Here is a 16,037-nt window from a genome sequence, read left to right as displayed (position 1 = left end):
GAAACACATATTATAACCAGTTTCCAGTTATCATTTCTGGCACGAGGTTACAGAAAGTTCTCACTTTGCTTGCTTTAGTCACAGGAAGTCTGCTACCACCCCCCTGAAAGGGAGACGCTAAGGAGGCGGAGGGGAGGAGCTTCAAGCGATTGGGGTAAACCAATGAAGGGAGCAGAGGGGAGGAGCTTCAAGCGATTGGGGTAAACCAATGAGGGGAGCAGAGGGGAGGAGCTTCAACCATTGGGGTAAACCAATGAGGGGAGCAGAGAGGAGGAGCTTCAAGTGATTGGGGTAAACCAATGAGGGGAGCAGAGGGGCGCTCATCTCCCCTCCAGAACAGCTGCAAGCCTTGAAAGAGCTTTGAAAACTAGGCTATTCTAGTTTTTATTATAAAATGCAATTTATAAAGGAGTTCCACTTTTAGTTTTGCAGCCTGAATGGGTTGTGGAAGGGATGCACTGAGAGGTCATTATGCACGGCGCTCTCCACCTACATACAGCTGTGAATTCTTTGATCCAGCTCCAGCGGGTGGGTTTGTGAGCCAGGCTTAACTCTGCTGCTGTCAACTAATTAGAAAAACACTGCAACATTGGAAAATAATACACAGTATATAAATACACACAGGAGTGGAAATACGACTCTCATTGCATAGCAGTTTGATCCATTCCTGGTTCACACCCTGTGGCTAATCAAGCTTGTAGTAAATCCTGGAATGGGGGAAGCTGCACTGTAATAGGAGTCTTAATTCCATCCCTTCGATGTATATATAAAGCTACAAAGTTTTGGCTCTACCATCTTCAGGTTGCATGGATGGATTTCAGGTTGCAGGAGGAGCGGTTTTTTTGCAACAGTGTTTTTTCTGTTTATCGGTTGCTTCTTATCTCAAATGGTCCTGCTGTGATTGCTTTGGTCCTGTGGGATACACCTAGGATAGACGATGCTGTTTCTGGTTTTAAGTCCTGTTCCTTCCATTCCTATATTGAACAAGACTGATTGAGCTTTAAAACAAACACAAAACAAATATAATTGAATGCATTTCTACCACAGCTTATTTTTTTAGTTGGTGGAATTTTCAACAAAACAGTGGCAGTTAGTTGAAGGCTGGAGGAAATTTCTGAAAAAATCAGGGTATTGGTCAGTCCCCTGGTCACTTCTACTGCGCCACCCAGCAGAGAAGTGAAACCCAATCCTTCACAAGCTCGCTTCACTGCTCTGATGAAATAACAGGTAGACCTGGAGAAGTGACAGCCGGTATAAATACTCAGTGTTTAAATGAGACCTTTAAACTCGGCTCTTCAGGGGATCAGCTGTAATTACAAAGGCAGAGTCACGCTGTGATGGAGAGCCGTCGGATGCAGGGGGGGGGGGCGGACTTTGTAAAAAGTTCAAATCTCCTGACAGCCGCCGCTTTTTTCTAACATTGATTAAAAAATAAATGAGGCTCCACATGCCAGTTTAATGATTCTTTTTTGGCTTTCTCTTACCCTTTGCAATCAAGCGCTTCTCAGTGCTGTTGCTCCTGACTCTGAATTCTCATCGTTTCTCCAAATTGCTCTCCAACTAATTTCAGATAACTCAAGACACTTAAGGGGGTGAGGGAGCAGTTCAGTCTCCGTGCCTCTGGCCTGCCCTGGACTGGAGGGAGCCCCCTTTCTCTTAGGGGGGTGAGGGAGGGAGCAGTTCAGTCTCCGTGCCTCAACCCTGGAGTCTGCATTGAGACCCACTGATGAGGTTCAAAACAGATTTGAAGCCCCGTAAACATTAAACCCCTTAAACCCCTGTGCTGTATAGCTCTTCCTCAAACACAAAACATTACTCTGCAGAATACATCTCTCCTTACTGCAGCTATATAAAGCATGACAAATAACACAATTAAAAAATATAACATTTTCTTGATAATTACAAGCAAGATAATTGGTTTCCAGCATTTTTCTGATGCGCTCAGTTGCCTCCTTATTAAGAGGAGCTCTTTTTCAAAGAAAAAAACATTTTCGCTGATGTTGGAAATGTGCTATCACAAATGAACAGTTCAAACTGAAAAGCAAAACAAACCAAAACTGCCCGATTTGGAAAAGCTTTGAGGATCGAGTTATAAAGCTCTGTGACTAGGGAGCAGGTCGCTTACATGCAATTCATATAGAGGTGTCCTCTATTGTATCGTTTCTGAGATGGATGTCAATAGGTCGCGTAAGACACAAATGTTGCTTCTGCCAGGTTCTAGTATAACTCCAGGACAAGGTTTTATGAAGGAGCTGCACTTTTATTGACAGGATACAGCCCAGCTCAGAATACCAACCAACAACTATGGCGACTTCTCCTCACCTTCCTCTCACAGGAAGTTTCGCCTTTAATTAGCTCTCCAATCGCATTAACCCGAGTGCCACTCACTCACGATTTTGATTACAATACTAGAATCTAGTGGAGAAAAATAAGAGATAGTGACTCACCAAAATACAAAATCAAATTCCTATTCTAGTAACACAACTTCTACTGTGGGCAAATAAACACTGGGAAAACAAAATCATGTTTGGTTAATTGGAAATTGTAGAGGGATAGGTTTGAATTTGGAGTCACACACTGGAGAACTGCCCCAGTAATGGGATAAAGGGCAGTCCGTTAAAGCCAACAGCTTTGCCACAGGGAGCTGAAGAAGCGCCCCCCTGGCTGCCACTCTCTTCTGCACAAGGGCCTTTCAAAGCACACCCTCATCTTGCAGGCAGGTCGCATGTTTAACCAATTCAAAGAGCGACTCGGCCCATTTTGATAAGACGTGGATTTTAAATTGATTCTCAAAAGCCTCCTTGACAGTCTTCAGCAGAAAAGGCCGCTGGAGAGATAGATGTTCTGATTGTGTGCGATGGCTGGGCTTTAATCAATGTGCATTACCCCTTATTAACTGGAGTGGCATTGTCACTGCACGCGTGTGTGTGTGTGTGTGTGTGCGCGCTCTGTGCTCTGTGTGTGTTTTAAAAGCATCTCAATGTGATTTATTAGATTTTGCTCTGTCCTAATGTAATGACATCATTGTCCTACTGAAGGCGTTATTTTAAACATCAGCTGTTTCTTTGCATTGCTTCATCTGGCCTCCATGTTGGGTCAGGGTTAGACGTCAGGGCAGCCTCGTTCTACCAATGCAGCGGTGTGACCTACATCTCAGGAAGTGCCCTTAATCTAATGTAACATGTTGATTTGTGGAGGAGAGAAGCATTGAGAAAGAACAGCTGGGTGTTTCTCTCACTAAGCCGGGACCCAGGGCAGTCGCGGCTCCTGTCTCTCCTCTGCTGTCATTAATTACTGTGAGCGGCGTGGTCCCGGCCACAGGGAAGATCACCGGAGCACGCATTAATCAGCACGCAGCCACCCGCAGTCACAGCTAACAATGCATCATTTAAAAAGCCGAATATATTCATTTTCACGAGACAACTACAGCAGGATCTCTGGGCTCCAGTCGCTAATGAGTGCTCCAGCGAGCTGTTAAACAGGCCACTGTAAACCTACACGGGCTGTCTGACTCCCAGTGCAAAATTAGCACAACCCCCCCGCCCCCCCACAAATGCTTATTGTGAAATGTGTGAATTGTTCCCAATATATTTGTGTTTCTTTGATATCATTACAGCACTTGGAATAATTAGTTCAGCATTTACTCTAAAAGAAAAAATCATTGACTGTTGTGTAGGCTACAGGTATACATAGGCATACCCAGCACAGGACACAGGACTCCTCTCCTACTGCCATCATGTGATACAGACAGCAAGCTAAGAACTCCCATTAAACCCCTGTGAACATGCGGCCGGTGCTCTTCACTCTCACAGCCCTGTGAACATGCTGGTGCTCTTCACTCTCACAGCCCTGTGAACATGCTGGTGCTCTTCACTCTCACAGCCCTGTGAACATGCTGGTGCTCTTCACTCTCACAGCCCTGTGAACATGCCGGTGCTCTTCACTCTCACAGCCCTGTGAACATGCGGCTGGTGCTCTTCACTCTCACAGCCCTGTGAACATGCCGGTGCTCTTCACTCTCACAGCCCTGTGAACATGCTGGTGCTCTTCACTCTCACAGCCCTGTGAACATGCCGGTGCTCTTCACTCTCACAGCCCTGTGAACATGCTGGTGCTCTTCACTCTCACAGCCCTGTGAACATGCGCCCGGTGCTCTTCACTCTCACAGCCCTGTGAACATGCGGCCGGTGCTCTTCACTCTCACAGCCCTGTGAACATGCCGGTGCTCTTCACTCTCACAGCCCTGTGAACATGCCGGTGCTCTTCACTCTCACAGCCCTGTGAACATGCTGGTGCTCTTCACTCTCACAGCCCTGTGAACATGCGGCTGGTGCTCTTCACTCTCACAGCCCTGTGAACATGCGACCAGTGCTCTTCACTCTCACAGCCCTGTGAACATGGCGGTGCTCTTCACTCTCACAGCCCTGTGAACATGCCGGTGCTCTTCACTCTCACAGCCCTGTGAACATGCCGGTACTCTTCACTCTCACAGCCCTGTGAACATGCTGGTGCTCTTCACTCTCACAGCCCTGTGAACATGCCGGTGCTCTTCACTCTCACAGCCCTGTGAACATGCGGCCGGTGCTCTTCACTCTCACAGCCCTGTGAACATGCCGGTGCTCTTCACTCTCACAGCCCTGTGAACATGCGGCCGGTGCTCTTCACTCTCACAGCCCTGTGAACATGCTGGTGCTCTTCACTCTCACAGCCCTGTGAACATGCGACCGGTGCTCTTCATTCTCACAGCCCTGTGAACATGCGGCTGGTGCTCTTCACTCTCACAGCCCTGTGAACATGCCGGTGCTCTTCACTCTCACAGCCCTGTGAACATGCTGGTGCTCTTCACTCTCACAGCCCTGTGAACATGCTGGTGCTCTTCACTCTCACAGCCCTGTGAACATGCGGCTGGTGCTCTTCACTCTCACAGCCCTGTGAACATGCGACCGGTGCTCTTCACTCTCACAGCCCTGTGAACATGCGGCCGGTGCTCTTCACTCTCACAGCCCTGTGAACATGCGGCCGGTGCTCTGCGTGCTCTTCACTCTCACAGTCCTGTGAACATGCGGCTGGTGCTCTGTGTGCTCTTCATTCTCACAGCCCTGTGAACATGAGGCTGGTGCTCTGCGTGCTCTTCACTCTCACAGCCCTGTGAACATGCGGCCGGTGCTCTGCGTGCTCTTCATTCTCACAGCCCTGTGAACATGCGGCTGGTGCTCTTCACTCTCACAGCCCTGTGAACATGCCGGTGCTCTTCACTCTCACAGCCCTGTGAACATGCTGGTGCTCTTCACTCTCACAGCCCTGTGAACATGCGACCGGTGCTCTTCACTCTCACAGCCCTGTGAACATGCGGCTGGTGCTCTTCACTCTCACAGCCCTGTGAACATGCGGCCGGTGCTCTTCACTCTCACAGCCCTGTGAACATGCGGCTGGTGCTCTTCACTCTCACAGCCCTGTGAACATGCGGCCGGTGCTCTGTGTGCTCTTCATTCTCACAGCCCTGTGAACATGCGGCTGGTGCTCTGCGTGCTCTTCACTCTCACAGCCCTGTGAACATGCGGCCGGTGCTCTGCGTGCTCTTCATTCTCACAGCCCTGTGAACATGCGGCTGGTGCTCTGCGTGCTCTTCATTCTCACAGCCCTGTGAACATGCGGCCGGTGCTCTGCGTGCTCTTCATTCTCACAGCCCTGTGAACATGCGGCCGGTGCTCTGCGTGCTCTTCATTCTCACAGCCCTGTGAACATGCGGCCGGTGCTCTGCGTGCTCTTCATTCTCACAGCCCTGTGAACATGCGGCTGGTGCTCTGTGTGCTCTTCATTCTCACAGCCTGTGCTTCTTTTTCAAGGTGTCGGTTATTTAAAGACCTGAAGGAAATTCCAGTGCTGGTTTGTACTGGTCAGAGCTGAAGGCTGTGCTGGTTTGTACTGGTCAGAGCTGAAGGCTGTGCTGGTTTTTACTGGTCGGAGCTGAAGGCTGTGCTGGTTTGTACTGGTCGGAGCTGAAGGCTGTGCTGGTTTGTACTGGTCAGAGCTATATATATATATATATATATATATATATATATATATATATATATATATATTCAAACCAATCAAATTTTTAAAAAATCAATTTAAGGTTCTTTTACTTTCTAATTCCAAAGTCAAGTGATTGCTATATATGCTATATAATGGCTGTGATTGACGTAGTTGTGTAATGCTGCTGGCTAGCCCATTAAGAACCCACAATGTGTGACATTTAGAAGAGAAATCCTGTTCGTTCTGAGTTAATGATCTTGACTTGCGATCCACAGGAAGGACTGCTTCGCCTGCCTTGCAATGGAAATGAAGTCTGAAACACGAAATAATTAAAAAATACCCAGGTAGGTTAAAAATAAAATCGCCGTACTTTTACATAGTTTTATGTATTACAAACACAAGCTTCTCTGACTTTATCAAAAAACTCCGCTGCACAGCAGAGACCCTGCGCGGTGCAGTTAGAAACACAATAGTGTTTCCCCTGGGGAAATACCTACAGCGTGCCCCCACCATGCTCGCTGTCACTTTGAATTCTTCTCTCATCTGATGCAAAATTTACGAGGTGGGATCCGGAGCGAGAGTCTCTCTTCACTCCTTTGGCCTCTCTGTGCAGAATCGGTAAGTTTCCCTATTAGAGATGCTAGCTATTAGAGATGCTAGCTATTAGAGGCGCCTTTGCAGTGAGTGGGCGCTTCGTTGCGCAATGTCGATAATGAACAAACAGTTCGGGGCGTCACGCACCCCCTCCCCTCCCCTCCCCCCGCTCCGTGCACCGCTCTCCTGAAAAAGATTAGGAGAGCCGGTGTTTCCAAGAACTACCAAAAAAAAAAAAAAAAAAAAAACCTCTCGTTGAGGCTGTTTGCTTTAACATTTGAAACACCTGCCATAACACTGCTAATATTAAGTTGGTAAGGTGTTAGCCTACTGGAAATGAGGGATTGAGTTCTAACTGTAATGCAAAGCAATGTCAGAGGCAAGGGCAGTTAGATCACAGTTACGTGTTCAAACTATGACGCTTGCTTTATTGGCTTGCCACGAGTCACGACTTCTTGTTCTCCCTCTTAATTCGGTTTATATTCTGCACCCTTAACCAGTCTAAATAAACAACAATAGGCGGTAAAACGCAACCACCTTCCTGCAATAAGCAATAAGTTAGAAACTAATAAAAGCGTTAAACCGGATAGTCTGTGTTTTTGTTGGTTTGCAGTCTGGTACCGGGGCGAAGCGGGTCTCCTGCTTTATCGGAATCCTAAAAATGGAAACTCGATCACCAGTCCCTGTTTGCAACAGCCAGCCGTCCGCTCGACGAGGGCAATTGCACCAGGCGTGACCCCGAAAGCAGCCCAATCGAGAGGGGTCCAGCTGCAGAACGCGGCGCGCACAGGGCAATTGTTGTTACCGAGTTAAATTCTTCCCGGGACACCTTTATAAAGCACACCTGGCGTTAATAATTCTCATACAAATTATGAATGGATTAATACATCATTAGACCATCTCAGTGCAAGATTATGTGTTAATGTCACCTGCATTAAAACTCTCTGTAAAATCTCCCTTAATAAAGTGACGGAAAGATATATATATATATATATATATATATATATATATATATATATATATATATATATATATATATATATATATATATATTTGCTCGCTCGGTCAACCTGCTAAACGTACAAAGACTAAAACCAGCCGTAAAACCTAACCCTAACCCTAAACCAGGAGTTGCGCCCTATCCTTCGGTCTGCAGGCGATATGCTCCAGGGGAAGAGGTAGGTGGAATTGGGCAGTCACTGAGCAAATCTGGTGCGCTGTTATGAAATGTAACACCAACCACCTCTTCCGCCACCTGTTATCTTTTAATGAGGCATCTGACTGATAAAGGCTGCTTCTTGGGATTCTGCCAGTTCAGCTCTGGCCAAAAGTTTTGCATCACCTAGAATCTTAGGATTGAGATAATCATATAAAACAACAACAATAATAATAATCTATATAAAGATAGTTTCGATTATCGGCGCTATGCCGGAGTGCGAGAGGTCCCGGGTTCGAGCCCGCACTGTGTGTGGATTGCCTCGCCCTGTGTGACACCTGCCTGCGGGAACCGAGATTGCTGCCCTAATGAAAGAAACTACGCGCTACTAGAAACTAACGCAGTGGAAATGAACAAAATGAACGCGGCGATTACAGCCGGAACGAAATGCAGGTGGTTAAAGATTCATGTCAGATCAATGCGAGTCGTTTGTGAACTCGATCAAGACACGAAGAAACAGCTTCCTTTGGGAATCGCGTGATCAAAAATAAAACCCGAAACGCAGAAGCCCGAATTATAAATTACCCCCCACAGCCAAACGCGAACAAACCAAAGAAAACCAAAGGAAAGTTTGATATATCTGCAGGTCTCTGATCGGGCTGCAGGCGCACAGTACGTCAGGTTTAACGTCCAAATTTCAAAAGTATATTCACTGGGGGGGGGGGGGGGGGGGGGGGTGTAGGGGGGCCCCCCGGTTGGGGAGCCAGTGTAAGTGGGGGGGGTCCCAGGCAATCCCAGTGAGCCTGTTTCCAGGGCAACACCCTCCCCACTTATTTTGCACATAAATAATGTTCAGAAGTTTACAAAGGATTGTCTAAATAAAGGGTTTGAACTAGTTTGAAAAAAAGTCAGCAGGAAGTGATGGCTGAGGCTGAGCAATGTTACTAACAAGAGAAATGAAAAAAGCAAATATATTTTTGTAACAAGTTGTTCTTCAAATCTGTATTTCGTTACAAAATGCCTGTCCACATATTTACATATTTGAATGCAGTATAATTAGGTTGCATACAATGCGATTTAAAATATAAGCATTACTGGTACTATAATTGTATTTAGGGGGGGCAGCACTTATAAAAAAAAAACATAACAACCTTCCACTTCAAAAGTAATCTTGTTCTGTTTTTAGACGATTCCATCGAAGCAACACAGCCCGCCTTGCATTAGCTTAATGCCATATCCATGGAAATGCGAGCGGCTGTCCTTTTCTCTGCCTCCTCTGCTAGCCTTGTCGGCTTTTTTTTTGTTGTGCTAATTACTCTTTTAGCATTCAGAGCACCCCGCGGGCTCATCCAAACAGCAGCCCTGCTCTCCTCTGTTTCAGCAAGGAGAAGAAAAAACAAAACAAAACCTCCTGCAGTCTTTGTAAACCCGTGCCAGAGTAGCAGCACCAGCCTCTGTCGCTCGGCAGGAAGTTTACAGCTAGCACGGCAGAATAATAAGCCAACGAGGTAACATTTCACCCAGGAATTAAGTTTCTCAGAAAACCCTAAGTATGAAGAATATGTGTCTGTTTATTAAATCAATTTAAAAAGGTCAGGCTCTCTCTTAATAATAAATATGAGGTTGATATTTCCACTGCAAGAGCTGTCAGATGCTTCCGTGTTTCCTCAGGTATCCCCTCTTTCTTATTTCTTTCTTGGCTGGTGACCCCCAGGCTAGGGAAGGAAAGGGGTATATTTCCCCCATTGTAATTGTTTTGGAATCACTTGGGTTTTGATTTGTTTCATACTCAGCACACCCCTAGTAGGTAGAACTACCTAAAAGCCTGGGACACAAATACAAGCATGTCAAAAGTACAGCAAGGTACAACACGTTAATCTGCAAAATCGCACCTTGCATGAACACTAAACGACCTTTCTTTTGATGTTCAATGTTCTCAGTGGAATGTCGATTTGAAACTGCGTTTGTGATTGTACAACAGCTGCTATTTCGAACAAGTGAACACAGCGTGAATATGAACGATACGTGCTGGAATATATAATTCACCTCCACGATGCCATAATAATAATTATAATAATGCAAAGAAGCCATTTACAGCAGACTTAATAACCACAAAGGAATTTAATGTGTCTGCTTTTCCAGTGTGGGGAGAATCAGGACAGAGCTGGCTGTTACACAGAGCAAAAAGCTGTTTAAGATGGGATTTAAATGCTCAAAGAGACAAGGTGTAGATATTGTTTTCTGTTTTAGCTTGAACTGCATGTGGTGTTCTGGGCACAGGTAATCCTCACAGAGCTTCAGCTTGATTGCTCTGTTGTTTCTGCTGTGGTGAGTGCAGTCAACACGCAAGCATGTGGAAAATCAAATTCAATAAAACGATGAAGAGTCTAGGTCTAAGACATGCCTTATACAAGTTTCCACTGTCAGTTTGCACTGTCATTTTCCCCATGCTTTTCCTATAGTTAGACTCTGATTGACCGTATTTTCCCCTGGTTTATGCTCTAAAAAAATCAAACTGTGGGGTAAATCCAACTCAGGCAGGGTAAAGGCTGCTCACATCATCCCCTAAGACTTTGCCACAGGCTATGGTGCTGTCTGTCAACCTGCCAAACAGCTTGACGCATTATTACAAAGTACTTGCCGCACAGAACATAAAGAAACTACAGGAAGGGAATTGGCCTGCGCCTCTGTGCTGCCCTGGCCTTTAAGTGTGCAATTGTGAGCAAAGTACAGCAGAGTGTTCTTGCAAAGAAAAGACATGGCAATCCCATTTTGGAGAGAGCAGCGGGTTTCCAAAGCCTCTGCTTGCAGCCGCTGCTGTTGCAAAGTGCATCTGCAGCTCCAGCTGAACTGCATTAAGAGACAAAGTGCAAATCCTGATGGGGTTCAATATCAATCAATGCAACTTGATGTGTGTGAGTGTGGGTGTGTGTGTGTGTGCGTGTGTGTGCGCGTCTGTGTATGTGAGGGTGTGTGTGTGTGTGTGTGTGCGTGCGCGGGTGCGTGTGCGTGTGTGTTTGTGTGTGTGTGTGTGTCTTTCTGAATGGGGGTGCAGTGTGAATATCTGGGTTTGTAGTAAAACGCAGGAAGGGACACAAACTCTGACTGAATGCAGTAGAGTCAATATTTTGTGTTGTTTGCTTTGGGGTTTTTTCACCACATGAAACAAGGAATAATCTCCGAAACACATTACCAGGAAAGAGTCTTTTTATTTTCCAACCGAGACGATGCTAGACTGTAACTTAGAGCCTGGCTAACTGTAACTATTTGTGAAACGTTTCCCTAGAGATTCCCTCGCAGCTCGGATAACGCTTTGTTTATGCGATGCGCTGAAGCATCATTACAGCTGTGTAATTGGATCTTCATATTAAATCGCAATTGGTCTGGTAAACATTTTATGCATTTTTCAGCCTCTCCCACTGCAGAGTATCCTGATATTGGGAGCAAGGATGCCTCCATCCAGCTCCCTTATCTGTAGCATTTTATTTGAAGTGTTCCTGCTAAACCAATTCAAACACTGTTAAACCGAAGTGTAAAATAATTGATAGCCTGTAAACCGCAATATACATATTGTGATTTGCTCTGTCTCTTTGGGTTTCACATGCAAATGGAGGAGAATCCTTTAATCTTCCTCTCACAGCTCCCACAGACACCTGCCTGCCAGCTTTTCAAAAGACTGTTATGATAATTCCCTTTGACTTAAAGATGGGCTTTAATTAGAAAAAAGAAGAAAGCATGCTAGTGCATTGTGTCGCACTGTCTGCCTCTCAGTGATGGATACAGTGTGGCTCATGCTAGTGCACAGGCGTTTGCGTCATCCTGTTACCATGACTACACTTGCAGGATCGGGTTATTGATGAGGGAGCTTTATTAGGTTTGGGAGGAAAATGCAGGCTTCTGTTTCTGTCCCTTTAATTCAGCCTGCAAGCTCCAGGTTGGTTTGTTTTATTGACTATTGTATTTATTCATCAGGAACACGTACAATTATAACAGAAGTGCCACTTACATGACGTGGGATGCATTGCTTTTTCAATGTAACCAGTAAGCTAATTTCCATTGACAGGCAGACATGGATGACAACTGTAATAAATCTCCATATTACTATACTCTAAACTATAGCAATAACCCCCTATTGAATATCTGAATAATAATACATACAGCAGTAAAGTGATAAATTACCTATCAAACATGCATAACAATCAGCAGCTTACCTAGTCAAGTTACATGATATAAATATCCAATATACACAATCCAGATGCATCCTGAACAAACTAACGATTGCATAACTGATTATGTTTCAACCAAGCTTTCAAAATTTAAGCCAGTTGGTTACATTCTTCAAGTGCTCTGTCAGTGTAGAAGCTGCCTCAGTGTGGGTTTTTGCAGATGCATATATAACTGTGTCATCAGGATACACCTGCAAACTCGCACCTGGTCCACTAGCTGCTGTGGCTCTCTCGCTGGGTGACACACTCGATGGGAGCACAAGCACCGTGTTTCACTCTGCTCAGTCTAATGTTGCGGCTCAAAAAGGAAACCAGTTGGAGGACACAAGCTGCTAGCCCAGACTAGGACCAACAAAGAGGGTCTGGATCACCCTTATAAAACTGTACTGCGTTAACCATTAAAGAATGGCTAAATTGCAAGGGATAAAACGAGGGTTGCTGATGGCCTGCCGGGTGACCCCGGCAGCCTCGTTGGTATAGATTGGGCTCCTGTTTCTTCATCTCCAGAAGTGTATCACTCTCTTTAAGCGCTGGGTATGGCAGCAGGGAACCCTGGCTGATGCAGTGAGGGGAGACGGTAGCAATGCAAACACACTAAATGCATAGCAACTGGGGCGGCTGGAAACACACGCAGTCCTGTTCTATTCACACACGCGAAATGCTCTGCTGCTTTCTTCCTTGGCACCAGTGAAATGTTAAATCAATTTGTGTCTGAATGTACAGCTGTGCATGTTTGGGCTACAGTACCTGTGTTTGTACCTGGAGAGATCCTCCCAGAGCAACTACGGATCACAGCTGCACTATCAGTGTCAACACAAGGAACCTCACACGCTGGTCCTGAGGTGACAACAAGCTGTCATCACATGGTATGGTAATGGTGCCATGGTATTGCTCTGGGCTATTTATTGATTTTATGTATTTATAGGGCAGGCGTCTTTATCCAAGGCAACTTGCAGGTGTTACAGGGCAGTACAGGGTTACAATGCAAGCTTAAGATTTAATATAGTAATGTTTACAATATGCAATATTAACTAGGATGCAACAAGTTGGGGTTGCAACAAGTTCTATCTACAATGACATCATTTGTTGTAACCCTAGCTTGCTGCACACTAGTGGACTACCAGCAGCTTAGTCATTCATAACACGAAACTGTGCTATCTTGTGCTACCACTGCACCATCAGCAGACACTCAGCCTTACTGCTTTCTTTTGAAACAGGCTTTGAATAAAAGTGCCAGTTAAGGTTTGGTTAACAGGGCACAGAAGGCTCTCCGTATCTCTCTGTTGTGTAAACGGCGTATCGAAGGTTTGCCTTGCCGATAGACTCCCACGTCTTGGGTCCTGAAGGCCTCTCTTTGTCATCGGCTCACCTTGGATCGTGCTCGAGTGTTTCAGCTGAAGCGCTTCTCCTTCTGCCTGCCAGGCGGATTAACACACCTCTTCAATCTCACTTCAGAACTAAACCGCTTGAATGAAAACGAAGGCCGCCATGCAAAAACACGTCAAGGGCATATTTTAAAAATGTTCAACCAGGATAATCCTCCATGGGATTTACAGGTAATCCTTTACAAGAGGGATCTAAGGGAAGGCAGATATACATACTAATTCTACTCACCAGTAAGGGATCTCTGTGGCGTGGCGAGTTTCTCTTCATAGCCAATGCATCACTCCCTCTGGGCCCCCAGTCAAAACTGTGACTCAAATCATCAAGCTCTGGAATACATGAACTCCTCCAGTCAGCTGTGCTTTTACTGAGTGAGCCACTGCTGGACCTCGAGAAAAGATTTCTAATGAAGTGGTTTGTATATTTAGAGAATTGAAGTCCTAATATCATCAATTGATATTATCCCTCCTGGGAAAGGAAACTCACTGACTCGCCAGCTCTCTCTCTCTCTGTTGTTTCCCTCATTCTTAGTACCTTCTACTGCTTTATATCTCAAACAAGGTTTCTCATTATTTTACCTCTCATTGAAAGATTGCAAACCATTCAGAAGCCAATCTTTACATCTTTTAAAGCGGCTTTCAAAGGAATTTAAAACCTTTCCCGTGATGTGAACGACGCGCTAATCCCGGAGTAGGGGGTCTGATGTTTGCAAAGTAGTTTTAAGTCTAAGAAACCCTTGCAGAATACAAGGGACAAGACTTTTTATTTGATTTTATTTGGCAGCTGATCCCCATTAAGTGCAGCAACATTCTTCTCGTAAGAAACACATTGAAACGACGTGGAGGCTGCAGGTCCTGTCCTGCATTGATGCAATTTCATTTGTTAACCATTTCTCAGAGAAGCTTTTGTTCCCTTAAACTCAAGTAATCTTAACTAAATGCTGATCGATCGCCCAACACAGGCCCTTTCTCCAAGGTGGTTGGTAAGCAAGTGTAAGACTAGTAAATGGTGCTTGGGTATATTAACCTGGAATGTAGAGCTATTGGACCAGAGGACAAACTGCCCACGCAGGGTTAGGACATCACAGGTAAATTTACACTCAGCATTACACTGAGAGTGCTCTCTCAGAGAGAGAAGTGAAGACCTCAGTACAGTGTTTCTCATTGGGGTTTGCATTTACAGTCAACTTGAAGAAGTCCTATTCACATAGTCTTCCAGATAAATGAATGAATGAGTGAATGAACTAAATCAAACCACACCAGCAAGCACACACACACAGCAATCACAATGGTCTATTAAATACTGGTCTCTCAGGTGGTGTCAGCACTTGTAAAGAGTCCATTTCGTTGAGAGCAAATAATTATTTTCTGGGTTCTATTTCGATTCCTCTCTCTCTCTCTCTCTTTCTCTCTCTCACACACACACACACAGGCCAGGCTATTTGCGCATGTAAATATAGCAGTTGGTTGATTTGCATGTGAACAGCAGGACACACGTTCAGCTGTGTTTGATGCTGAAATTGAGATTGCTTGGTCGCTGATAAGCTTAACCCTTCCATCTGTGCTGTGGGGCCCCCTTTGATGAGGAGAGCCAGCCAGGAGGGAGTGGGTGGCTCAGGGTGGAAAAAGAGTCCAGGCTGAGAAACACAGAGGAAGGACCGCTGGAAGAATGGGAGTCTGTTCTGCACACTGATTGAGCGAGTGCTATCTTTACAGGGCACTCTCTCACCTCATGTCTTAGCTTTTGGATTTCACTCATGGTGCATTTTATGTTCAGTTTGCGAAGAGCTCCCTCGATGTTTCATGGTTCGATAATTGACTCATTTGGGTTATTCACTGTCAGGCCATGTTGACAGCAAATTGTAAAAGCCCTGTATTTTACTGTAAGGGCTCTGCTAATTCACTGCTTTCTTGATTGAAGAGAGAGAGAGGGCTCTCTACATGCCATTATTATAAATACAAACAACTGCAGATAAACTGTGACACCAGGAACCCAAAGTGTAAAATACAAGCAACAAACCAACACAGAAGAAAGGGCGCACCCGGCACTAATATTGCTAGCACTTTCTTTTGGTTTTAAGTGTCTATTTATTCAAGTCACGTATTCCTGCTCTGTTGTGGAGGACTAGAAAGTCAGCCTCCCTTCATTCAACCGCCAAAGAAATGACCTCTGACCCAGTCGGAAATATCTTGTCAGTTTCTTTATGCCAGTCGCTATAATCAGCCCCTCGCTTGTCAATTGAAATGTTGATCTAAATGCTATTAGTCATTTTCGCAGGGTATTGCTCTAGATTTCTCCAACTCCTGTCGTAAGGAATGACTGGAAATGAATTGCTCCCTGCACCATGCAAAGCGACGGACAATTCTGTGATGGAGTGTACACCCAGAAACAGCTGACCTTCCACGCTACCAACAGACACTCAAAACTGCCACACCAAAAAAGAGAACTCACTCACAAACTAAACCTCCGGTCTGCTCTTAGAAAAGTTAACTGTGGAAATAGCTCAGGGGAAGTAAAGCCTAGGTAAGCAGTGTATAAGGTAGAGAGGTAAGGTAAAGCATTTTAAAGAAAAACATGGAAACCGTGGTAACAGCCTAGTACAAAAGCAGAAGCAAAAAAGAAATACATAAATCAAATCTCTGTATGACATCAATAGCAGG

The 16,037-nt window shown here is 45.3% G+C and overlaps 1 protein-coding gene across 1 annotated transcript in view; it reads right to left on the bottom strand.

Annotated features, from left to right (window-relative positions):
* Nucleotides 1-13,848, bottom strand: part of LOC121300566 (guanine nucleotide-binding protein subunit alpha-11) — a 56,230-nt gene extending 42,382 nt beyond the window's left edge. The window contains exon 1 of the mRNA XM_041229147.1: nucleotides 13,609-13,848. The gene's annotated coding sequence lies outside the window, so the exon portion shown is untranslated. The remainder of the gene's footprint in view (nucleotides 1-13,608) is intronic.
* Between the last annotated feature and the right edge of the window lie 2,189 nt (nucleotides 13,849-16,037).

Source organism: Polyodon spathula, chromosome 26, assembly GCF_017654505.1.
Source record: "Polyodon spathula isolate WHYD16114869_AA chromosome 26, ASM1765450v1, whole genome shotgun sequence".
NCBI lineage: Eukaryota > Metazoa > Chordata > Actinopteri > Acipenseriformes > Polyodontidae > Polyodon > Polyodon spathula.
The sequence above is the reverse complement of the archived record's forward strand: the minus strand, read 5'-3'. Positions and strand labels throughout refer to the sequence as shown.